Source organism: Dromaius novaehollandiae, chromosome 16, assembly GCF_036370855.1.
Source record: "Dromaius novaehollandiae isolate bDroNov1 chromosome 16, bDroNov1.hap1, whole genome shotgun sequence".
NCBI classification, from domain to species: Eukaryota; Metazoa; Chordata; class Aves; order Casuariiformes; family Dromaiidae; genus Dromaius; species Dromaius novaehollandiae.
In genome coordinates, this window is record NC_088113.1 from 9,413,978 (window position 1) to 9,440,504 (window position 26,527).

At 45.3% G+C, this 26,527-nt stretch overlaps 1 long non-coding RNA gene across 1 annotated transcript; it reads left to right on the forward strand.

Annotated features, from left to right (window-relative positions):
- Positions 1-266: 266 nt before the first annotated feature.
- On the forward strand, positions 267-26,527 carry LOC135330102 (uncharacterized). The gene is made up of 4 exons (XR_010391870.1): positions 267-367; positions 590-629; positions 25,874-26,047; positions 26,213-26,527. It is a non-coding gene; the product is annotated as an uncharacterized LOC135330102 (long non-coding RNA).

A 26,527-nucleotide genomic window follows, 5' to 3' on the forward strand; every position in this document is an offset into this window, starting at 1 on the left:
ACTACATTTTCCCTGAATTAGCTTTTTCACCCCATAACATTAGTGGGATATGTTGTCTGAAGTGGTAGTTTTGTTAACAAACAAACACACAAACCGAAATCACCCATGGCTGGCAGTCGGCACTGATGGAGAAAAAGGGCATCACTTTACTAATTCTTGCCTCTCCTCGCTTGATTTTTAATTTCCCAAATTGCAAGCAGACACCGTGCTGTTTGTCAGGGTTTCTTTTCCCCTGCGTAAGCAGCAAGGGACCTGGTTAATCATCTATCGCAGATACATGTGCATGAGAAAGAAAAGTGTTGATGTTTGCTTGTTCGGGCTGATGGGGATGGCCCACGAATTTAGGATTAAATTACTGGTGGTAATCGTAAGTCTTTGTTTCCCCTCTCTCTCTCTGTCTCCCTCGCTTTTCTGCTGGGATTGTCAAAGTAAAGCGCGCAACATTCTTTGGGCAAAGTCTGCACAGCGGCTTTGCAGTATAAAATAAGCTATTGTGCTGTCCTGGGTTAACTGGATCTCTCCTGATTTTAGCCTGAGCCGCTTGAGAGCGAGGCAAATCCCCGTACTAACTTTAGACCCGTTTTCACAGGTGCATCTGTGAGAAGGCAGTGGAGCGGCACGTCGGCAGGGTAGGTTCTGTGCGGGTGTTTCTCTTCCCCGAGGCTTCGCAGCGCCCAGCACCGAGCCCCGGTCTGGGGAGGGGGGCTGTGCGGGCGCGGCGGGTCCCGCGAAACAAGGCGCGCTGCAGCGCACCCGGGCGCGCAGAGCCCGCAGCAAAGCGCGGTTTAGGGCGTTCGTCTGGACGCAACCGGCCAGCGGAAACCGCGACTTCGTCGGCGCGGGGTCTGGGCTGGTTTCCCGGCTCAGCGACGTGTCGCCTGCACGTCGCAGTCAACTGCGGACCGAGTGCTGCCAGGCGCGCACCTTTGCGCACCCGCCCTCAGCCCATCACCCCGAGGAGACCTCTGCTGCCCGCAGCCCGGGCGAGCACACGCCCCCGCCGCTCTTCCTCCCCTTTTACACAGGGCGGAATGAGCCCGGCAGGCGACAGGGCTGCGGCGGGGCCGGCGCAGAGGGGGCCGCGGGGGTTCCGCGGCGGCCCGGGGCAGCGGCGCGCAGGGGCCGCGCCGGAGCGGGGAGCCGCGCAGCGGGGCGCGGGGGCCGCCCAGCCCCCCGGGGCGGCGCTCGGCACCGCGGTGCTGCCCTGCGGGGCGCGGGGGCCCGGCCCGGGGGGGCCCCGGCTCCGGGAGCGGGGCGCGGGGCTCGCTGCCGCCTGCCGCCTGCGAGCGCCCTTGCAGGGAGGCGTGCGGCTCCTGCCCGGCACCCGGTGCGGCTGGTCCGGGTTGTCGCTGCACGGTGGGGAGGGGGAAGGGGGTGTCTTCGGGACGAAGTAGCAACGTTTCACCCCCCTGCACAACATCCGCTGAAGGGTCTTTGGCAGGGAGGCAGGCGGGGAGTGGAAACATTCTCCTTTCGGTCATTTCTTTCACCTTAGCCTCCCCACCATCACCACCCGCTGCCTCGAATGGGTCGATCCGGATTTGTTTTCAGGGGAATTTGTCCCTTTCTCATCATTTCCAAACTCTACAGTCTTATCAAAGCCCCCACCCCCACCCCAAAACACGTGTGTGCTGTCACTAATATTCCCCTTGCTACCATAGTAAAAAATGTTTCTATCAGAAATACTCGATCCAGAAGCACACACAGGTTATGAGAAACGCCGGAATACCCTGTTCAAACTTTGCTAGGGGGGGCTTTCCCGCTGAACGCGGCTGAGCCCCTGCTTCTCATTTGAACCTTGGCATGCTGAGTCCTAGATTTGAGCCCTTGTAGGAGCATTTAGCTAATAAACAACACCTAAACTTTTCTGAGAGATCAGAATAAGCCTCTCAGGTCTGAAGTAGCCAATAGAAGCTGAAGAACTGTAATAATTGCAGCCATATCTTGGAATATCATTTCATGTCATTCAGAGGTTTCTCAAATGCTTCAGAATTTGGGCCACATCTTACTAGAGGAATTTTCTTGCATGCTTATCTGCTTCTTCGCGATCACAGAGAGGCTGCGTGGGAAAAGTGATCTTCCGGAGGTTTTTTAGCATCCTTGAAAGAGATGTAGAAAAGGAGGGTGTCGGGAAGAAAGGCAAAGCGATCCAGATCTATGCCCAATGTCATAAAGTCATCAGCTGCCAGGAGATCTTCAAGGAAAGGTCAGCGCCTTCCCTCCACCCCTTTTTCAAGAAAAGATCAGCCCCCAGTGTATTCCCTGCTTTTTTTCCAAGGGGCTCAGCATGAGACATTCATGATTATCAGACCTTCAGATGGTCAAGAAGGAGAGAAGGAAGATCTGGCCTCAGTCATGCTTGAGACAATCTAGGGCCATACAAGCATGCTTTCAAGAAAGGCCAGTGTTGCTGCAGGTTCAACAGTCAAGGCATCAAAAAGGCTACTCATAGCAGAGCTGAATGCATCTCGTGCCCCTTGCAGCATCAGGAGACTAGCATTACAGACATGAGTCCAAATGCATGCTCTGACACCCACTGGGATCTGTGCTTTCATTCAGACTGATTTGTAATTCCTTTTCGTTGCACAAAGTCCTGAATCCAAAAAAATGCTTATATATAGAAAATTTTTGGAATTCCCTTTCCAGCATTTGCTGCATAAGGATTTAAATATAATCATAAAGCCCATACTATATATTCTTCTTTTTGCTCTTTGCACCTTTAGTCCCCATTAGGGATTTAGTTTTGTTTCTGTTTTGACAGCCACTGTATATATGTGTTTGTGGTTGTTCTGTACTGTTTCCTGATTTAATATCTGTGCACTTACAGGAGAAGGATGCACAGTTAGCATTTTTTGCTCAAAGTATTTTTCAAGCTCCTTTTTGATGTACTGGTCAGTTTTGCGGCTTCCGTGCTCTCGTTGATCAGAGGAGGAAGGATCAGGTTTATTGTGCCCCATGGGAGTGCAGCGCTCTGTTCACCTAAGGAAACTCAGCTCTTTTCCTACACTAGCCCTTCCATATAGATCCAGGTGCAAAAGAAAAGTGAGGAGGTTCTAGCAGAAGGTATTCACTTGAAAGCTGTTATTCAGAGAAATTAAAGACCTTTTGTGCACTTCTGAGAGATAAGGATGAGCAGAACTGGAAATAAGGTGGCTTTTGAAAGCCTCCGCCTTCCTCCCCAAACACTTTAATATCCTAAATATAAGGAAGAAAAAGGAGAGAAACAAAGAAAGGGAAGGATTTTGGGGAAATGCTTTTGTCTGGCCTCTTTTTTAGTCTGAGGAATACTTACTCAGCTGTTACCAAGACAGGGGAAAGAAAAAGGATCCCAATCTTTGTTTCTTTTACATATAAACAGACTCACAGCCTTGACCAGCCCCAGACTGGATGCTTTCAAAATCAGGGTGTAAACTTTGCTCAGTTTGCCCAAACGATATGCTTGGCTTATAATGCAGCTTGCCATTTTCTCCCTGGTAAATAACGCTGCATTTTAGCATGTGTGTCTGTGAGGCTGCTGCACTTTGCGAACACCTCCCAGCTTAAATCTTGCTAGGCCTCCAGGCCCTGGAAAAGTTGGAGATGTTTCCCTTCATTGGCTGCTGCAAGGATCCTACGGACGGTCAGCGGGGAGTGGATCTAATGCGACTTGGCTGGGACCCGTGGAGGGCTTGCCAAGTTGCTTGCTGTCCCTGGGGCAGGCTGCAGATTCTGTGTAACCGTTTGCCTTCGGCGCGTCTCCGCAGAATTGTTAAATTCATTTGTACCGGAGAGCCCACAGCACAGCGTTGCTACAAATCCTCACCCCCTGTTTCCTAAGCAAAATGATCTCCAGCCAAATTGGCCAGTTGCTGCATGGGTCATTCTGCGATCCCATAAATTGTGACTGCATCTCCCCAGCTGGAGAGAGGGCGAGCAGAAAAATGCAGCGGGGAGGGAGTCAGTGTGAGGTGAGTGCGGGCTGCTGTGAAAACGAAGCATGGTCCCTGAAGGTTGCCTCATTTCTATGTCTATTTTGGTGCAATCCTATGTGGCAAGTTGAATTTGCTATGCCAAAGGAGATAATTTCTGCTTGTTTTCCTCTGGTGTGATCAACATCTCACATGCTGGTGAAGGCAAAATACATACCAAAATGTCCAGCATATACACTGCAAGGTAGAAAATTAACAGCTCCTCCAACAACCAGTGTATACCAGGCTATGTCAGATTCAGTTATTCCCTCTTGTAACCAGAGTATTTGGCTAAACAATAATTCCAAGCATTAATTTAATTTTTAAAATATATATTTATACCCACTGCAATTGAAAAAAAAAACAAAATACTTTTTTTTTCTGATTGCTGTGAGCTAAGCTACATATATGCAATAAACTACCACTTTGTGCATTTTGTGAGCATTATGAAAGGCAAGTTTATATTCGTCTGGATAGCCTTCTCTATGAATCCTCATGCTTTCAGTATGAGTGCCCTGTTTATATTCAATCTTAACTCTGTATTTCCAGGCATTTTAATAACTGTGTTTTCATCCTTCTAACATCCAGATAAGGAACTTCACCCTTTAAAGCTGTGATTACACCTCAGCAACCTCTCTCTTGGCAATGTATGTGTGGTTTCTGCTTTGTTTTGTTTTTCTGGCTTGAATTAACACATGCTTCAAACCTCTAATGTACTTCTTTAATAACTGTTTTTTAAAAAAGGAGAGGATAGAGAATTTCATCCAAGAATTCCCAGCTGGAGACATCTGTTCAGCAGCAAGTCACCTGATGAACAGTTCTAACCAGCCAAGTGTGAGCTATTTTTATTGGTTCAATGTTTTAAAATAGATTTTTTTTCTCTTAATTAATATCTTGATAGACATTTCAGTAGATTCCTTCTCTGGTTTTCATGCACTTGGATTAATTTCTCCTGAAAGACTGGTATAGCCCAAATCAAGTGATCTGTTGACACTTCTATGCCAAAACCTAGCTGGCTCTCTGAAACCAGTAGGAACCAGTTAGAAGCCTGAAATAAGTGTTTCCACTAGGGTAATCAGGTTTCCCAGGAGGTGATGGATTTGATATATAGCCTGTCATGATGAGTTGTAGGCACTCAGCACCGCTGAAAATCAAGCCATAGCAGCTTTCAGCAAATCTAAAGAGATGGGGTGTGTGCACATGCAAGTGAGAGCGAGCCGTAGATAGGACACACGTCTTCATTGATCTAAAAAGGGATGTGATACTGTTCTGGCTTGAATCACATGATTTGTCATCTTATTTAGCAGCTGTTAAGCTTAGGTGAGCTTGTAGGACCTAGTCTGTACAAACTCAGCCTGGATCCCACGTCAGGTTATTTGTCCATGCCATTATCTGACTTCTCTGCCAGTCCCACGGCTCCTCCTGCGGCACCTCCTGAAGGGCTGAGCATCGCTCCTGCACACACCTCCCTGCCATCCATGCTCTCAGAGGAAGCCCCCAGAGGCCAAGGCTGTTCTTACATTTATTTTTCTACTTTTCTTCTGTTCTTGTTATTGTGCCCAGGAGGCCTTCTGAGGCGCATAGCCTGTGCCTGGGTTTTTGAAATCTCTGCTGGAGCAGGGCCACGGTTTAGCTGACGAAGGAAGGAGAAGCAGGCCATGCTGGCCAAGGAGAGGACAGGAGGTGGTGCAGATATGGATCCCTCCACCCAGCCCACCCTGGGGAGAGCTGCAGGCTTCCAGCAGGTGGACTATGGAAAGTAAAGCAGTAGATACTGGGAACAAGTAAAGAGGTTGAAGCGTTGTAAAGTTACAAAGGTTCTGGGTCATTTACTTCTTTCTCTGCCACCTCACACTTGGATCTTGGTGAGATGTGCAACAAGATACCCCTCAGTAAAAAAATCCATGTCCTCTTCTTTTCCTGTTGCTCTTTTTTGGTTATCAGAAATCAGGTGGTCCTACCAAAGACAACTTCATCTTCAAAATCTCAGTCAGCTGGACGGTGTAACATGGTGGAGGAGGCTGGGGAGCGTCACCTGTGGGATGACAGGGGAGGAGGGATGGGAACAGGTAGCAGCAGGTGAAAAGGGAAGTCAATGAAACCTGGCATGTGGAACAGTGCCCACCAGCTGCAAACAGCATTTTCTGCAGGATACTGTAGATCCTCCTGCTCTCCAGCTGTGCAGAAAACTCAAACAGCCTGTGAGCAGCTTGTCTGACTTGATTTGACATTCATAGGCTCTTCTACAGCTTTGAATGGTATCAGATGAAGTTGCCAGACTTCCCATGAGCACATGGGAGCCTTCACGGGTGCATCCTGTCTCTGGTGGGAGATGGAAAGCCTTCCAGCACATTTGCTCTGGTGTGCAGCAATGGGGTCTCCCACAAAAGATACCACCACCAAGTCTAGTACCAGTCCCCTCCCCGAGAAAGGTCAGGATCTGGTGCCCACTTTACCTTTCTGAATCCCAGCATCACAGAAGGACTGAACTCTTTCTCCTCTTTTAATCTTTTCCTTCAGAAGATTTGGGAGGAAGGACCTAAATTACTTGCCCTTCTTCTACTGGGAAAAAGCTGGAGCTTTGAACTCTTCTCCATACCTCAGCACCTGGTAGAGTTGATTAAATGGGTGGAGTGGATCCAGAGCCACCACTTGCCTGCACTGTCCGGACAGATGTACCTGGAGGAAAACTGCATGGAGACCCTCTCTCCTGAGGACCATTGACAGGGACAAATCAGCCCAAGAACAGTTTAGACAAGGGAGCATTAGAGCATCCGCCAGATCCTTTCTGCATTTCTCCCTGTTGAGTTACTTGTTGCAGGCAAGAATGGGAGGTCACCAGGTAGAGAACACACTAGGGTCTCCCCTGTTTGCTTCTCTTTGAGCTACCTTTAATTAACCGTTTCTTATCTTTCAAAAGAGAATGAGATTTTTCTGAGCTGAAAAGAGAGAAAATGTTTTTGGAAAGCTGCATTTTAATTGACCGGGGCCTGGGAGCGGGGAGGTTGAGGGAAGAATCGCTGTCATGGAATTAACTCTATGAAAGAAAAGCAAATCTCCACCCTGTTTAAACATGGGGAAAACATCATAGAGGCATCCTGCTGCATCAAGGGGTAAACATGTCCATGTATTATATCACTTACGGCTTCCTCTTGAGTTTTATGATGCTGTTCTCAATTACTGTGTTTGCATTTGTAATTAGAGTGCAGAACACATTGTGAAGGCAAATTATAGCACTAACTTGTCCTTTCAAAATAACCCATTTGCTCAATGTGTTCCCTAGAAGCTTCTCTTTATTCAAGGGACTTCAGCGAAGGACTAACCTTCCCTGCTGAAAGGGCTGGAAGATACATTTGCTGGGGGGGAATGGAGAGGAAGAGAAACACATTTTTGCCCCAGCATTTTGCTATGATTAAACCATTGAAACTGCTATAAGTTTCAATAAGAAGGATTCTCCAGCAGTCTGAGCACCTGATGGAATTGGAGAAAAGGAGTTTTATTGCACTGCTGCAGTTTTCCTGTGGGGCCTTGGTCATGTCACTTTGCCTCTCTGTGCCTGTTTAACTGGGTAAAAGTCTCCTGTAGAAGAGCTAGGATATCACTCTACAACCATATAAATACTTAAATGAAGGTGAATATATCCTCCAGTATTTTGTTCTTTTGCATGAAGGTAATTTAGAAAGCAGCTCTCTGCAGCTGGTGCTTTTATGTTCATTCAGTCTTGGTCCTGCACTCCCCTTACACAGGGGCCAAGTCTCTATTTGGGTCTAAAGCTGACACATTGCTTTGGGCCATGTTGCCCTACGTGTTCCATAAAGTTTCTGTGCAAAGAGACCATAGCACTCTGCAGCTTGGCTCTGCTCTGTGTCTAGTGGTGTCTCACTGAGCAATTTCTGACCAGCTGCACCACATGTGATGCCCTTTTGTTCTGCTCTAGCTATTGAGTGTCATCAGCAGAGATACGATCTTCCTTTAAGGCAGGTCGATTTTGTATACAGAAGGCTGGAGCCTAGGCCAGCTGTGCACTTTGCCTTTGAATTCAGCAGGGGAAAAGCTGTATCCAAGTCTGAACTTGGATGCAATAAAGCTCTGCTTAGAGTGGAATGGAAGGAAAGTCTCTAGTTGTTACTGTTCTGCCCAGTTTGCAAAGGATCTCAGCATTTGGGCCATTTTTTGCAAAATGTGCACTAAGCCAAGGGGTGCGTATCTACAGAGGAACCTGTTCCAAAGCCAAGTAGCATTTACCCATAGCCAAGTAGCATTCCTGCACCCCTGTCAGGCCTGGCACAGGGAAGTGCCCTGTGGCATGTAGCTCTCTCATAAGCATAGCCTCCCCCTTCATGGCCATGAAGAGTTGGCTTGGCTTGATTTCCCAGCCAAGGTTCAGAAAGATTTCAAGGTCAGTGCTTGACACCTACCTAGCACAGCCCACCTGCGTCATCTCTTAGCACTCTGAGTTGTCATGAAAACATCTGGGCCCAAATCAGATAAAGGACACCTAGAAAAGACATGTCCTCCCAGGATGGCAGTGATCTGCACCGTTCCCTGCTGTCCTCTGTGCAGCATGTCCCAAAGCCAGGAGCTGCCCCCATTCCGGCGCTGATAAAGCACAGGTTGCTCCTGACCCGGCAGCTTGCAAAGGGGCAGCTTTCTCTGCCCGCTACAGTCTGAACACCGAGGGTCCGAAGCATTCGCCTGCGCTGGCTGTGACTCGCCATCTTTCCCTTGAACCAGGCCCCAGCTTTCTGTGGCATGAGAAAATCTGACCTGTGTTTTTGCCCTTTGATTGAGAAAAAAATAAACATTTCCCTATGAGGTTACTACAAGCTCTTTTTTCTTTTTTTTTTTTAAATCACTCTTCTCACTTGTTCTCTGAAATTAAAGTCCTAATTTGCACGACTTCGACTGCTGCCACAGATAATTCCCCATTCTGTTCCTGGTACAGCTGCTTCAGAGCTTCACCGTAGTGCTGCTTCTCCCCGTGCTGATGCCCACTTACTAAATTCATTTCCTTGTATCTCTTGGATGGGCCAGGAAAGCTGGTTTCTAAGCCCCTACTTTCCCGGCAGGTATTTGTTCCTTCCGAGCAAAGGGTAGGTCACGTTCAGATGATTCACTGTGGAAGCTGGTTTTATTACGTTCCCTAGATATGGGAGAACTTCCTTAAAGAAAGAAGCTACAACAGGTGGGATGACTATGCTGAAAAGAAGAACTGACAAGGGAGTTTGTCAGAAGTTTTGAGTTCAGCTTTATTATCTAGTATCAAATTCTTTGTTTAACAGCATTAAAGCCAAGAAAGTGTCTGGAGGAATGAGTTTGAACTTTACAAATTGTCGGATTATTTGTGAAGCAGACTGGGAAAGACATTTTCTGCCATTCATACGAGCAAAGGAGAGAGACTCCAGTGTTGTGTTTCAAAGGGCCAGATGCACCCTGGTTTCTGTGCTTGTGTGTTTAAAATACGGCCCAGGTTCACTGAGCAATGTGAAAACATGTCTGTAACGCTGACCATGCAATGCAATACAGCTGTAAAACGGGCAAGCTCAATTTTGTTGGGGGAACAAAAGACAGAAGGGTGTTTGTCATCCGGAGGATAAAATTTGAGAAAAAGCTACTGTTGTTTCACTAGCTGGATTTTAAAATATATATGTCATCGCTGTGTCTTTGTTGCCGGTAATGCTGTTTATTTTGCTTTTCCGTCACGCTGCTCAGGCAGCTAAACTGGACGGGTAACTTTCCCTGTTTTTCCTAATCAGCGGACCCCTGGCCCCAGCGCCTCATCCCCAGGGAGCCAGTCAGGCTGCCAGCATGCCAGTGCCACCACAGGCACATCCTGAGGGATGGCCACCAAAAAACAAGCAGGTGAGAGATGCAAACGTTGCTGTTCCCTTTTCCCAAAGGTCGACAGTTTTCCTAAAATTTCAGCTTCCTGCGTTTTTCATTTTTGATGCAAGACTGTTTCAGCAATTGAAGTGGGAAGATGTGCTGCATGTAACATGTGGGAGACTTTTATGAATACATGACTGATCCCCTTTAAAATGGGAGACTTTTAATGCCTTACAGAATTGCAGTGCCTGGGTTACAAACACTGCAGGCGCTAAGTGCAACTGTGTGCAGCGGCATTTCAAGAAACAGCACAGAGAAAAACTCATATTCCTGTTAGATATCATGAAGAGATTTTGTAACACCTCCACTGGAGTACCCATGTTTCCTGATAGCACTCACAAGAAGAGTAGGAGATAAGAGTGTAAAAAAATAAATTAAAAGCTCTTTACTTGATGGTATCCTTGTAGCTTGTGCTATTTTGAACCTGTCAACTATTTAAGTAACAGCTTGTCAGTGATCTCGGCCCAGCCGAATATGAGACTTGGTAGCATGGCTGCAAATTGTCAAGGGCTGAGTGATCTCCCGGGTTGTGATTTATGACTCCACAGACAATGACAAGCGAGGAGAAAAGGCCCTGGTAATTTTGGAAGCAGTTGTGGAAGCAATTAGATCACTTTTTTATTAGGTCATTTATAGAACTCTTCCCTTTAAAAATTAGATCCTTGATGAGCGCATTTTTCACACGCTTGGATGCTTTGTCCTGTTTTTTGATGGAGGTGAAATCTTGTGCTTTCCTTTGGAAACACTGCTGTGCAATGCCTTTAGCTGAACAGGGGATGTGAAAGTCGCCGGAGCATACAGGATTGCCCTGAGCACAGCCCTGAGCCCTTGCCTATCTACATTTGAAGCCCTTCGCAGAGATTCATTTCTGCCAGGCTCCTTGCAGGAATTGCATTGGTTTCTGCACCATTTTCACACTGCTCCTTGCTCATGTTTTCTGCCAGCCTAGCCTTTGCCTATGACACAGCTGCAACCTCCTTCTCAGCCTCTGGGAAGTCTCAGCGCATTGCACTATTATTGGCGATAATGAAAATAATAGCAATAATGAAAACTCGAACAAGTGCTGCACCTTGGGGTTCTTGCATCCTGCTGGTTTTGCCCATCCTTCTTTCCAACAGCAGAATTACTTATTTGTCTTGTATTTCTATTTCTAATTTCTTCAGGAGCGGTTTGTCCCTTCTTCTGGCCCCAAGGAGCTGAGCAGTACCAGGTTTAGTCCTTTTATAAGGAGTCGGTGGCATTTCCCTCTAGAAGTGCCCAGTGTCCTGCTATGGCAGCTCACATCCCTGAAAAGGGAAGTTCAACCAGACCTCTCCCCTCCTTAGTTTGCTTTCTTGGAATATCGGTCAGGGCTCCCATGTTGTTCTACTCCCCTGCAAAGAACACTGCCAGGTTTTATAGCCTTGGGGGGGATACGCCGCAGAGCCGTTGGTTCTAAATTCGCTTATGGAGAAATTGGCTCCCAAACCTCTTGCAAAGTGGCTGAAGCTGCTCGGAGGTGGACTCCCCCAAAGCCCTCCAGCCCAAGGGGCCCCAGCATGGATTCAGGCTCCTGGGAACAGGTCTCAAGGTGTTTTGCACTGTTGCTGAATAAGCCTATTACGATGGGAATTTCTGCTTTGGAAAATAACGAAAGGTCAATCCAGAAAATGAACTCTGGCTGTACAGAGCCCCATTTCCTTCGTTCCCTCTCAAAGAGGAGGAGGGGCATCATTGCATCTCCCCAGCACCGTGCATTGAGTGGGATGGGGAAAAGAGCTGTGCTGTGCCATATTCTCTAGCCCAGTGAGAATGAAACTTATTCTCAGCTTTGAGTTTTATTATTCCCTTGCAAAAATCTCTCCTGTTGTGCTATACACCAGCAAAAATCCTTTTTATTGCCATTAAAATGGCAGCTGAGGTGCCCATTATTTTTTTATTATTATTATTTGTACAGAACTCAGCAAATAAAAACGAGGCCTGGATAAAAGGTGTGTCCTTTCTAGTAAAGCACAAAAAAATCTTAATCTTTGGTCCAGAAGCAGTAGATTGCCACAAACAGTCAGCAGCTAAAATCATTAATCTTTGCTGCTTGCCCAACTGGTACTAGTAGTAAAGAAGATAATACACTAGCAGAATCAGTGACCCACTACAAATTGGTCCTGAAAGGTCCACCAGCCTAAATAGACTTTTGCTGATCCAACACTTGTTAGGAATCCCAACAAAGAGACTATTGGCTCATCTGATGAGCCGCTCACTATTGGGCCTTTTGCAATGGCTGGTGATGGATGACCATACCCTCTTTGAGGGGGAAGATGCAGCTCCTGGTATGGGGCCTTTTCTCATCTTAAATTTGTACTCAATAAATCACAGGTGCAGAAGGGACAGCATCAGTTTCATTACACCTACATGCTCCAGTATCAATCATGCCAACACAACGGAGTGCGTGCAGTTCATTTCAGGAGGCTCTTTCTGTTCCAATACCATTTCCATTCCGTCGTGCTTAAGCAGTCCAAAAGTGCTGGGAGTCTGCGGCGAAGCTGGGGCAGAGCTGAGGCTGATGTGCTGTAATTGCACCCTTCAGGAACGAGGCAGGGCTTAGCTCATGTACTTTGGTTTATGAGCCCTGGCTATTGTTAAAGGTAGAGTCTCAGGCAGTTTGGTAAATAGCATTACCCAATTCTGTGGTCATTGCACATCACTTTCTTTGCTAACCTTGTTTTTTACAATTCGCTCTTTAGCACAGACCTTTACTCTGGGTAAACAGCAATTGCCCTGGAACGGGCCCCTGCTGTGATTATAATACCGTCTTTCTATCTGGCTTATGATATTTGTTTAGATGATGCTATAATTCCACACTTACCATAACAAAAGCCTAATTATAACAAAAATACGGTTTCAGGGAGCTTCCTCTGTTATCTCATTTAGAAGAGCTTCTGCCATGCCCTCCGGCTTGTAAGTACCCTGGCACCTTTGAAAGGTACATCCGTTACGATTTGTGATTTATGAATGTGTTGCAGGGCTCACACGTTGTTATGCTGATTTCAATGTCACCAGTTAAACTATACTTAAAATAAGGAGGCTTTAGAGCTTTCAGACTTTATATGTAATGTACTTAATCAAATACTTTCATGTCATTAAATGCATGTCTAACACTCATCATAAAAACTGTGAACTATGTTTTTCAAGTATAATAAAAGGTAATAGATTATTTTTCCATGTATGTGTCCAAAATCCACTTTGCCATCTTTATACAGGGAGAGTAATTTCTTAGTGCCCAATTATACTCCGATTTGCATAGGAACAACTATGTTTCGTGCAATTAAGTTATCACAAAGTCCTGTCATTCTGTAGCATTCTGTTAATCTTTAACTAAACGAAAAGCCATGTCAGCAGAGCACCAACACAGAAAAGATGGGTGTTCAAAGGAACTGCAGTAGGAGCACATTCAGGACTGTCAGACAGAACAAGCTTTTCAAAAGGACACTTCCATTCAGTTTAAACCTACAAGGGTGTTGGGCTGACACCTCCATTTATTTGCTGTAGGGCTATAAGGAGAGAAAGAGAGAGACTTTCAGTCTTATTAAAGCAGCATTTGGAATACAAAAAAAGGGATTCTTTTCCTCTGCGCCTTTTAGTCTGTCTCAGCGGCAGATCATAAAGCATGGGCAGCATTAATGCAAGACCAGAAAGTGTCGGTTCTAATGTGCAACTGGAAGACTTGTTTTTCTGTGAGCCCGCTACCAAATCTATTTGTTTGTTTGTTTTTTTAAAACTGGTGGGGGGACAAAAAAGCAATATCCTTTTTAAATGTCTTTAGGATTTCAGAAGCCCCAGCAAAGAGCATCTTTTTGCCATGTCTTTTTGTGGATGTCTGGTCTATGATCTAAAAACAGGTCGTGGTTAACAGCACCGGTATGGTTCAGTGAATATTCTGGTCAGGTACCTGCATCAGGTTCAGTTTTACAAGATTAAAATGGTAATTGATCTTTGAGAGAACATTTGAGGACAAAACGTGATTATGTTCGTAACAGATCCTTAGCTGGTGCAAATTGGCAGGAGGCCATCGCGACCAGTAGAGAGAGCCCAGCTGCATCGCCAGCGCCATCCACTCTCAAAACACCGGGTACACACTGGCATCAGGGTGTATGAATACTGCAGGTAAAATCCTGCAGTTTGGTTATTTCTGTGTGATTTCCAAAGCTTCTTTCAAAGCAGCACAAGCAGGTCCTTTCTGCTAACATTCCCTGGAAGCTAATATTCATCTTTTGTATTTTGTCTTGGGGATCTTTACTTCTGTGAATACGTATTATTTTATATTCATTTTGCTGGGTCAATTTGCAGAAAATGTTTTGCTTTCTCATTTTTTTATATTTTTCATTTTTCATCTCAATTAAAAACAAACCATGCTGTGAGTCTCCTTTGTGGTTCTTTTATCATGCTATGAACTATCTGCATTTTGTCACCTGTATAGTAATAAAAAAGGAGTTTTAATATATATAAATATATATATAAGTCAGTAAAGTAATGGGTGTTTAGGGCTACTGTCCAAAGAAACTTTTCTTGTCTTCCATTTTCACTGTGCTGCAAAATTCAGTTTTAACTCAAAAGAAAATGTAAAGACTTCTTTTTTATCTTCATTTTGGCCTTAATCTATAATGAATATTAATAGCACTTGTAAGGTGAGGTACAGATTAAAAGTGTTAAAACATAGCTTGGATGTATTCAAAGATTGCACTCTGGGTAACATTTCTGGAAGTGCCAAAGGGCCAGATTTGTTAGTGCAATTTTAGATGTGACTTCGATCCCCTTTTTTTAAAGATGCAGAAAGCTATGCACAAGCACAAACAGGTATTTTATGTCAGGTTCAAAAGCACCTTCATCATCACCAATTTAAAATAAAATTGAGGTGCTTTTGCAAATCCTTTCAGGAACTTATTTGCATCATTACAGTCTTTATCTAAATAACTTCCAAAAATGGAATTTCATCATTTAGGTGTCTTTGAAAAGTGTAGCCAATATACCCGTCGGTATAGCACAGCACTTTAGCTATAAATGAAGTCCAGGTGATAGATTCTGTGTGGAAAAAGAGCATTTCAGTAGGGCTGAATCCTGCTCCTGCCAGAGTCGGTGCTAAAACTGCCACCGGTTACCAGCGATATTGGTTGGGGACTTGGAAAACAGCAAAATCCTGCTATTGCACTTTTTAACTTGGAGCCTGCAGCTGACTGCTGATAGCCACTTGAGCACCAGGAAGCTTTCTCTCAAGAACATTGTTGTGTACGAAAGTCTGGCGAGATTTCAACTGATTTGGCAGCGGAGCGCTTTAACGCGGTCCGTACTGTTTCCGATTGACCGCGCCGGGCCCACGCGAGCTCGGGGACGGTGCCAGGCTGCGCCCGCGCTGTGGGTCGCGGCGGCCCCATGCGTGGGACCCCCACGGAAGGGCACATGCGTGCAGGCACCCGTGGACCTCGGCCGACTTCTCCTGCGTGCTCATACGCACGTCTGCCGCGGCGCAACAGCCCCCAAAAGACTCTTCAACGGCTGGAAAGGCTGAGGGAACGTGTGGCCTGTTGCTTCAGTCTGAAAAGAAATTCAGCCAGTGAAAGCACAGTCGTAACTACCGAGAGCGAGGGAGAGCAGAAGGGAGAGCTTGTATTTTTGGCAATATGTGTCATGAAATAAGGTGGGACTAATTTCACCCTTGCAGGTATGAAGGAGACGCGACTGAACGCTGAGCAGAGGGACCTCTGCCAGGACGTGAAAGTTTTGGGGCGCCAATTTAATGCATCTGGGGAAAATCTTGAACAGTTCTGCTCTTGTCACACAGCTACTAAAAGAGTTTGTCTTCACTGGGACAGAGGGGAAGTTTTTATGAGATACTTTTCTTCTGTTGGTCAGGAGGCAAAAAGCCAGGGTGAGGGGCTGATTGGTGGAGTAAAATCTCGATCCATCCCTCTCAGAAACCGATGGGGTCCAGACTTTCTCGGACAGTCAGGAGCCATGAAAATTACCCTACAAAATGTTCTCACAACCTGCTAAAAGAGCTGATTTAATAAGAATATTACATTGTCAGTTTATGATTTTACTTAGAAATCTTTTGGCTTAGTTGAGGTTGAAAAAAAGTCACCAGCTTTCATCCTTCGGCAGAAAAAGACCTCATCATTTATTAGATGAATGAAGATATCAATTTCTGTTTAAACATTAACAGGGTGATGCCAAATATTAGTCAGTTCCTAATAATTTTGAGGGATTAAAAAGATAATAAAAGTAATAGTCCATTACATTACCTACTTCAGCAAGATTGTAATGAATGTAATAAATTCCAGATCAGGGTTATAACAACTTCCATCTATTTAAAATGAATTTGTAGGGTTACTTTCATTAACTATGTATATGGAGAAAATGATCTGACATATTACTTTAAAAGAGCTGTAAAACCGATTAGAAGGAAATATGCTTCCCAGACAGCGATCTAGGCCGCTGGGGAAATTTCATCCCTGGGAAGAAGGGGAGAAAAAGGAAGGGAAGAGGAAGGTATCTTAAAGGATGATATTACATCATTTCTTTAAAATGCCTCCTAAGCCAGTTTGCTCTTTGGGAGAGATTAGGCCAATAACTGGTTAGAAACCAGGAAGGAATGAGAGCCGCTTTCTCCTCTCGCTTTTTCTATTCCCTCCACCCCTTTCCGATCCGTTAATGAATATAGGGTTCCCGCGCTGGGGATTTGCGCATGGAAATGAAGCTGTGCCCGGCGCTGGGGCGGCCTTCGGGCAGCCCGGGGGGAGGCTGAGGCATTAAAGGGGACGGTGCCCTCATTGCTCGGCGGGGACCGGGGACCTAGCACTTGACTGCACTACAGAAATTACTGCTGCACCTAGAATGCAGCCTTCATTTATCAACTTCATAGCAAGGGGGACAGGGGAAGGGGGGGCACCAGCCTCCGACTGCCTTTTCCAGCTCGCGCCACCTCCAGTCACCGAGCGCCTTCCAAATCCAGCCATGTGTGTGATAGAGAGTCTTGGATAAAGTAACTTCATACTAATGATTTATACATAATTGGACCTCTAAGTGATTAAAGTGGCAGTAATGAATGAGTAACATCCTACTAATTCCCTTTTTCCATTTGGCTTGGGCTGAGGGCCCTTTCTTTGTGCCGGATTCGACTCGGGAGGAAGCGATGCCAGTGGTTTTTAAGCTTTCGGTAGCATGGCTGAGATGAGACGCTTGGATCATGTTTACAATAAACGACTCCATAAGCATGCTACCAGGGCATTGATTTTTTTTCTTTCCTTCTTTCTTTCTCTTTTGTCTTTCTTTCTTTCTTTTATTGGATTAGCCAATTGTGAGGTTAATGAATATGCATTTGGCAACCCATGTTTGTGAAGCCAAGTCCCACGTGGGCACCAAAGGGTTGGAAATGTGCGAGCGTAAATATCAGCTTTGTCAAAATATTGATTCACTTCAAAAGTAACACAGCTCCCTCCCCCCTTGTGCTCGTGTGCCTAAGGATAGCCCAGCTTTAAGTATATTTTTTTACTTATTTTATAGGACTTCATATTGCCAATTAATTGACTGAATCAGCTGTGATTTTCTAACTATATACTTCAGTGCTCTTTCCCCGCTTTTTCAATCTAAAAATGATTGTTACTCTCTTTTTTTCTTTACCAAATCAATTAAAAATGTAGGCCTGAACACTTGCAAAGTTTGTATAGAACTTTTAAAGGAGAAAAAGACATCCAGAATGTCACACGTTTTGCTCTTACGTTGAGTAAAGCAGGCTTTGAGTACGGCCCAGCTCTGCAGAGCACCGTCGGCCGGCTTCGGTAGGGTGGAGCACGTGCACTCGTCACACGCAAGCAGGAGTCCCGGGACTGGACCTCCAGACGTCACCACGTCCCACGGGGCTGCTCACGAGCCCGAGCCAGCTCTGCAACGTGGTCGCTGGCTGGTAGGCGAGCTGCTCCCTGGCACGGCGTGGAGCTGGGCTGAGTCAGTGGCGCGGCCGAGGCAACTTCTTCATGCTCTTCACTGCTTCAGATTTTGCTGCTTTAGTTAATTATGGCTAACAATCATCAGAGGTGCCTACGCTGTTGGACAAGTCCGAGGCAGCGAGCTGGAGTCACGCTCAGGGAGCAGGGCTGGATTCAGCTTCGGGCTGCTGAGGCCATCCCAGGACACCGGTTAAGCGCTTGGTGGCTCACTCACGCTGAAATCAGTTGCTACCCTAGATTGGCAGCTACTTGAAATTAATTTGGGTATGTTTACCCACATGCTGCATTTACCCCTCTCACTGCAACAGGGATATATGTGTAAAGCATGCACCTTACAGTGTTCGGCACAGGGATGCTGTGATTGGGTTGCAACACAGCAAAACTGCCATAATACAAATTTTAAAACTAATAATAATGTTTAGCCTTCTTTTATACCTAAAATTTGATTAATCTAGACAATCCCCCAGCTCTCTGTTGCTGGCTGTTTTCCTCTGTGTCTGTGGTAGGTTTTGAACCACCAGCCTTAAATGTTGTGAGAGCTGATGCATTAAGCCAAACCAGGTGCAAGATGCAAAAAAGAGATAATCTGGGACATTTGGGATTTTTTTTCTCTAATCCCTGATTCAGGAATATTTGATGGTGAGAAAGCTTTATGAAATAGCTTTTGATTTCATAAGATACTGTCAGAGATGATGACTATTCAGCAAGCATGAAAACTCCCTCACCTGATTCTGAGGGCAGATTGCTATCGAAAGCTGGTTGCCGTCATGGGTAATAAAATTGCACTGTGGGTGTTGATAGGAACTGCTTAATTAATAGATCATTACTGTGCTGTCATCGACTAACATTAGGACCCTTTGAGAAAAGTTATGCTAGCAAAAATCTGGAGAAACTCCCTGAGTCTGGTCAAACTTGGATTTAATGATAGGCTTTGACCTAAATTTTAGGAGTGTATCGTTATCTCAGGCCTTGTCCATCCTAATTCCTGAACTGTGTGTATGCCCTTTACAGGGCAAATGCTTGCACGGAGTTATATGCCTTGGTGTACAAATGGAGGGCGTTTGGGAGAGCTGGGAGCTCTGACATTCGCCTTCTGCAGTTTTTAGATATCAAGATTAGTTACGGATTTTTCTCTGGGCTGATCCCGGTCAGTGTAAATGCAGCGGGGTCCTGGGGTGGGGGTGGGGGTGGGGGGGCTTGAGTAGCTCTGTCGGCCTCTGCGTGTGCATCCACCATGGTCTCCCACAACTCAGCCCTACCTGCATATGTTCACGTCCGCTCTCGCTGTGGTACTGACAGGTTCGAATGATGGCAGTTGTCAGCATGAGCAATGTGGCCAGAGAAACATTTTCTTCTGGAAATTATTTCATTTTTAATCTTTAATGTAGAGAAGAGCTCCCTCCGGTTCATCAGCTCCTCAAGTTTCTTAGGCAGGAGGGGCAAGCATGAGGATTTCAAGCCCTTTTTTTCACAGTAATTCAGAATACAGAAATCAGTCTTCTCATTTTGAAGCAAGCAGTCCTGCCCTCTGCACCTGGTCAGATGAGCAGAGCTAAAAAATGCTCCAAGAAACTGAGCCGCAGCTCCAGGACACGTCCCTCCCCTGCCGAGAAGAGGAGATGAGGGATGTGAGGGGTGTCTTCTCCAGACATAGGGGTCACCTTGAAAACCAGGAGTGTGTCAGGGGACGAACAGCTTGACACACTGGGTTTTTTCAGTCTCACAGTTCTGGCAAGGAGTTATCTCTGTTTAACATCTTCTGGGATGGTCCAGCAATGATTCAGGAAAAGGCTGACAAGGAGGTTAGTGGGAAGTAGCAGGGGAGGGGAGAGGTGCTATCCAGAGCTACAGAAAATGCCTGCTCAGGAATACAAGAAATGAGAAAAAGTGACGACTGGAAGAAATAAGCAATGAAAGAATAGTAGCAATGGCACTTAACCCAGGGAGAAAGAGTCGAAACGATTTCTGAGGCAGTGGAAAGAGCACAGTGTGAGGAAAGGTGGGGGGAGTCGTGGAGGAGCAGCTAACGCAAGATTGGAGCCTGTCAAAGGCTGAAGGAAATACAAAAATAAAACAAAGACAGTGCATTAGGCATTCTTATTTCTGGAAATAAATCAGTAGTTGCACCCCTGAGGCTGGACAACTCAGCTGAGCGTTTTGGGAAGCTACCCCGAAGGCTGAGTTCAGCTGAACCAGTGAGAGCAAATAAACAGCGCTTGGGCTTTAGCACTGAACCTTTGGCTGTTGTAATCACGGCTGCGCTGTTAGTCCAACATGTTTATGTCATCTGTGGAGAGGGATTGCAGGGCAGCACCCCCGCGCTGGCAGCCAGATCTCTGTCTCTCCCTCTCTTTTTTGCAAAGCTATTTCTGCTCAATCCTTTTCCACAAAGCAACATAACCCCCAGAAGAAGAGCTGCAAGAATGTCACTTGTCAGAGTCCTGCGAGTCATTTCTCCTCTAGATCCCCAAGAACAAAGTGGATCAAACTGTCTTAAAATGGAAGAAACATTGAACACATGACTCTGTTCCCTGATAATCCCTCCAAATTCTTGTGAAGAGTCTCATTCATGTTACAGAGGGTTCCCAGGAGGACTCGCTCTCTTCAAGGACTAGTTAGCTGTACAAACATACCATTTGCTTTTATATCTCTTTGAACTATCCTCAAAACACTGGAGTAATAATTGGATACCCTTACCTCTGCTGGCCTGTGCTGCATGGGTCATATATGTAAACATCAAACTCAAATAACAACCCCCAAATTTAATTTATTTCTACCTAAACAAGTTCTTTTATCATAAAGCAATAAATTTGTCTTGGTGCTAGCAATTTGTTGCGGGTGACATAACACTGCAAATTGATTAATCGCTACTGTACACGACAAAATGAGAAAAGCAAGGAATTATTATGAATAGCGTCCATCTGATACAGTAGGGATTCATTATTCAAAAGTGTTAGCTAGTGGTTAGCTATCCCCTTGTTGCAGATTACATTCATTTGCAGAATCCTACATCATGCTTACACAAATCAACAAACATGCATTTATTAAGACATGGAATGAAAGCTATTAAAATGTGAAAAATTGCCTTTTTCTTAAAAAAAAGAGTCAAGTTTGATGGTAGGTTTTTTTTGGTGGGGGATGTTTCTGCGTGGCTGAAGAAAAGAAGCTTATCACATTACTTCTGTGTCTGAGTCCAGAACCAGTCACATCAAGCTAAACCATGTTAGTGCATTGATATTGGATGTTACTGTCTTACAATGAGCAGGTCGTATATGTCTAACATTGCAGGTGGTTGTGTCTGATGTACCTGGAGTGCTGGGCTAAAATCACAGGTGCAGTAAAATATGCTCCCTTTGCCCTTTCAAGTGCATTTTAATTTTTACATTTGTAACTACTAAATTGCAATCATGTGAGAGGAACTGACTCTACTTGAGGTGAAGAATAAACAAACAAAAGAAGAGCTCTTCCCTTTGATAAAACTGAAAAATAATATGGAGTGCCAAGATATTTCATGTTTCCCAGGCTGAACACTGGACCTCATTTTAAGTATCAAATGACTCTGAAAAAATAAACTTTGGATGTTAACTGTAGAAAAAGCCTGATCTGAAAGCCTGATCTGGAACCCTTCCTTGGTTAGTTGTCCTGGTATCTGAAGATCATCGATCTTTTTTGAAGCTGGGAACAAAGTTTTGGTATGTCCATCTCTATTGCACATGAGTGATGTATCTAAGCTTGTCATCACTGTCAGGCAATTCGTGTTTTCTGTGTAAGCAGGTCTTGGCACTATAACATAAATAAAAGGCTGGTTTAACTTTTGAGGAAAGGCATGAAGAAAATATAATCTTTTCTTCTGTTCCTGTTCTGGGAGCTCTTGCACTCCCACTTCTTGATGCTTCTACAGATAATAGGATTAAGGGCATCAAACAGTGAACCTTCCCCATCTCCTCGCTTCCCTCTGTAGCTCCTGTCAGCGCAATGTGCTTTTCCTTCTCTTTGGAAAATTGCTTCTCTCATGTATTGCTTGAGGAAAGAAGCACACTAATTGTGGATGCAGCCGTTCAGCGATAGCTCAGTCTTTGAACTCGTGTGTCTTTTCTTTTAGCTCTGCTCTGAAATGACACATGTTAAATTGTTTTAATGGCTACTTGTAGTGAATCTTCACTAAAATAATACCAAAAGGCGATCTTTTTAAGGTTGCTAGAGTTTCAAAGTGAGGTTAAGTCATCCCACTTGAGTGTTGCACGTAACAAAAGAAAATTGTACTGAAAAATGAGCTCAACCATGTCAAGTAAGTGTTAGGTCACTGGTACTTAATATTAATGCATACTAGTATTGATTATTGGTTAGTCTTTTAGGTCTAGTTTCATTAACATGCTGGCAATATATAAGCTGATTAGGTATGTGGTATAACTATGGATCTCACCCAGAGGAAAATGCCTCCGAGTCTGTTATTGAGCTCCTTGGAGGAGTGTAGGCCCAGAGACAGCAAAACAGCTTTGCGCTTGCGAATGATTTCTCCTTGCCTGAGTCTGCTAAGGCCATGTAGATCTCAGTAATCATTTCTCTGTGCACGAGAATCAGGAAAGCCAGATCACCCCGAGCCAGCGCTGGCCACAGCTGGAGCCAGCACCAGCTTTCCTGATTTTGTTGCTGCTGCAAGTCTGGCCTGCATTTGTAGGAAGGATGTTGCTGCTTTCTCTTGGAGCACTTGCAACATTCAGCTAATGCCAATTTATCTGTTCCAGGTTGTTTTAGGAACCTGAACTTCATGGCTATTGGCTGACTTATTAAAAATAAAGCGGGGGTGCTGTCTGGTGTCACTTGGTGAGACTCCTGCCTGGTTACTGCTGCTGTAATGCTCTGTGCCCGCTTGAAACACAGAAGTGAAAAAAATGCTCTGCGGTGACATGTCCAGCGAGCACTTACAACGTGCTAAAGGGGGACAGCCCGTGCGAAGAAACATGAGTATGTCCCCAAACCAGCCCTACCTGAGCCACCACATGAAGCCACCGTGGTGACCAGTGGAGGTGATGCTGGGGCAGAACGATGCCAGGGCACGGGTCCACAGCGCAACTGGGAGGCCTCGCTCTACCCTCAATGACAAGGAGCTGATGCCTAAGTCTTTCGGAGGATTGGGGCCTGACTGACTTGCGCTGTCAAGGTCAACAGCGCTGAACCTGATTACAGCTGAAATCCAGACCCCTGGGGAAATTCTGGGCCTTCTTGCTGGTTATATCGGATTGGGAGGTTGTGACTGGCTCTGACAAGGATTTAGAAGGGAAAGAGATGGGATATTTTGCTCATTCCTTCAGGAGCAGCCACAGTGCAACATAATAAGACATTATATTCCAAATCAGTTATGTTTTTAATCCAATTCTGGCTTCTGACTTGATTCAGCAAAGTAGTTTAAGCACTTTCAAGGTGCTGCCAAATCATTGTTCTCTCTAGAATCACAATAGGAATGCAGAGGGTCATTTCCTGCAGCAAATTAGCTCTTGGCCAGTCCTCTCTGTGCTAGGTAAGCCGTTTCCATCTACCACTTACAGTTTTAATGAGAAGACAGTGGAAAAAAAGAAAGATCCTTGTCTGGGCAGTCCTGCTTTGCCCTGGGAGTATTTCTGTGCTGCTGTGCAGTGAAAAGTTAATCTTTCTTGACGGGTGATGCATGTGGATAGTACTTTGTGCATTTGATACTGAACGCTTGATATAGCTCAGTGAACCCATATAAACACTGCAGAAGCATAGGGGACCCTGAGCAGGGGAAAGATCTGTCTTAAATCCCTGTGTCTGTCACAGCACAACATCCTTCTGTAATGACATGCAAACTTCAGAGAGGCTGCAGCATCTCTGTCTTGTCCAGGAGACATGTAGCTGTTAATGACTAATTTTCTAGTGACAGCTTTTCTTTTCGTAGCTTGCCCTCCTTTGGATTTCTGCAAAAGCATCTGCCCAATAAATAGGTAAATAAAATCAATCCATCAAGGGCAAGTGACTTGTGTAGGTGGACATTAGGAATCTGAGCCCCAGCCAATTAGATCAGTTTGGGATATTTTTTTTAATTATTTTTCTTTTTAAGTGGCAGCATCTTCCTTTCCTTCTCTCTTGATCCCCTTACAAGGATCAAGAATGGGGCTTGGCAGAGGTGACTTCCAGTTTAAAGGAAAACAAAGTGACTTTACACAGGATGGAAAAAGGAGGTTGGAATTCAGGCACAGGACGACTATAAACCAGAGCTCCTGATAGTTGCTTAGAGCATTTGAATACCCAGGAACTGAGAAGCTGCTGAATGTGCTCTGCTAACAGCCCTGTCTTGAGCTGGTGGCAGTCACTGCAGCTTTGATGGGGCCAGGGCGGCAAATGTGACTGATACCGGCTGGGGAGTTGGCCAGTGGGCCTTGAGTACAAGATAAACGCTTATTGAGGGGGAAAGTTCTCTCTAGATAGTCCTCTTGCAGGAGAAAAACAACTCATACAAATCTCTCTATCTCTCAGGTTATCTGTTGTCATTAACAGATCTTTAATTGCTATTTTGGGGATAGCTTCTGAATCTACCTTCAGGACAAAATCCTGTGAAACATCTATTAATGGTTCCTGCATTAGGGGGGAGCGAGGGCTCCCTTACAAAGCTCCTGGATGCAGGCAGACAGACCTGTAATTCTCCCTCGTTCCCTAATTAAAGAGTAGCTAAACCTTAATCTTCCCTGGAAATGCTTTGTCAGTACTCAGTGGTGGGCTGCCTGCACGGTTAAGTACATCAGAGATTTCATCTCCTTACAAATGTTGACCTCGACCAAGGCATCATAAGTGACACTGGCAAAAGCAGTTTTGCAAGTACCCAGTCTCCGCCAGCCAAGGAGCTCAGCAGCATGGACATGCAGTCATCACATAGGCTCCCCCAAAATCTAGTCTGAAAGCATTTGGTTACAGATCAAATAGCGGGGCACAAACTGCATGGGGCTTCCCTGCAACCATCCAAAAATATCCCTGTGCCGCTAATTTAACTGCAGCTTTGCCTCTGCCCTCATGCTGTTTTTAAATTGCAGAAATTCACCATGTAGGTAAAGCCTACAAATTAATGGTTAGACAGATTGGGTGTTCATAGAGCGAATGGAAAGAGAAACAGGGCATGCAGGTATTTGTATACCTGTTGCAAGGTCATGTGAAAGTCAGCAGCAGGACTGGGGAAAGCCAGTGCTTTAATCACCATGTGTTTTTCTAAAACACTTGTGGGTGTGATAGCAATGACATATAGTTCATCTTCAGCTTCTGATGCCTGCTTGTCTGCTGCCATTTAACCGTACACCTGTAGACAGGGCACATCCTTTGCAGCGGTAATCGAAAGGGGGAATCCTCGTGTTTCGACGGAAATGAGTAATAGGAGGAATGAATGGAGGTGAAAACGCATTGTGCCCTTTGTCAATGAGTCATTTTACTCCTGGCAAAAGAAAAAGCAGCCAGTCTCTTATTTACCTACTGGTTGAGCAAAGGCCAACAATCTCCACTCTGTCAAATTACTTAAGTCTAACAAATGCAGCAAGACCTGAACCAAAAGCAGCTGGATTTCAAACCTGGTGAAGGATTGTCATGGGCTGTGCTCTTGCACCTTTTATAAAACTATTGCACCAAAGGAAGGGAAATAATCTCAGTAAGGCCACTAACCTAGCAAGAGATGGGGCTGTCAGCAGAGCCAGAGAGCATTGTATCCAGTTGCCAGGTACTTTCAGCAGGAATCAGACACCAAACTCCTCCTTTGAAAATCCCAGCCTAGCACTGCTGGCACGGGCATGGTTTTGACTAGCAGGACTTGTGCTAGCTACATCTGGTGTGGGTCAGCGGGAAACCCAAAGGGGTGTTTCCCAGCAGGGACCAGGGCGAGAGTAGCCGCTGGGGGCTGGTTCCCAGTTCCTCAGCCCCTCTGTGCAAACTGAGAGTAAAACGCTTTGGAGCTAGAAAGTTCAACTCCATACACAGGCATAGGGGCTACCTAGGGAGGAAGGCTGTGTCACTTCACCTAGGATATAGATGTCTTGGGTTGTAAAGGCATGTGTTTCCCCTCTCTCTAAGGTGCTGCGCCCATTGATTCAAAAGGTGGTTCAAGAAGCCGCTGAAAAATGCTGGACCTGTGGCAGAAGTGCAAAGTGTGCTTGTTTATTTTAAAACGAAGATTTCTCCTAATGGAAAAATCAAACAAAGTGCACAGGGGAATCAGTGAGCAAGAAGAGGAAAAATTACAAGAAGGTAATAGATCGTTTTTGAAAAGTTCTGTTTTTATCTAAACCAGAGAGGGAGGAGAGAAAGGAAGCAACTTGGATTGGTGTCAAACTCCTCTTATCTCACACATTTACACTCTCTGCTGCACAGATTATTCTAGTTCACCTTTAATTTTCCTTTCAATCATTGTAGACTGATACCAAATACTCCTGAAAGCTGACACCTGGCAAGCAGCACGTTACACTTCCATCGCAAGCGTGTGACACAAGAGAAGGATTTGAGGCCATCAGAGCTACGAAAGCTATTGCTGGTGTGATCCTAGGACATTTTAACGTGACTTCATTTTGCTTTTATGTGCTATTCCTGTGCATCCTGAATGCATAAGTGTGACAGAGGAGTTTTAAAGAATGCCAAAGGAAAGTGCCAATGATGTGTGCCGGACATCTCATAACAAGAACATCTCCCTCCACCTTCCCTTTCTTTTTTTTTTTTTTTTTTTTGGCAAAA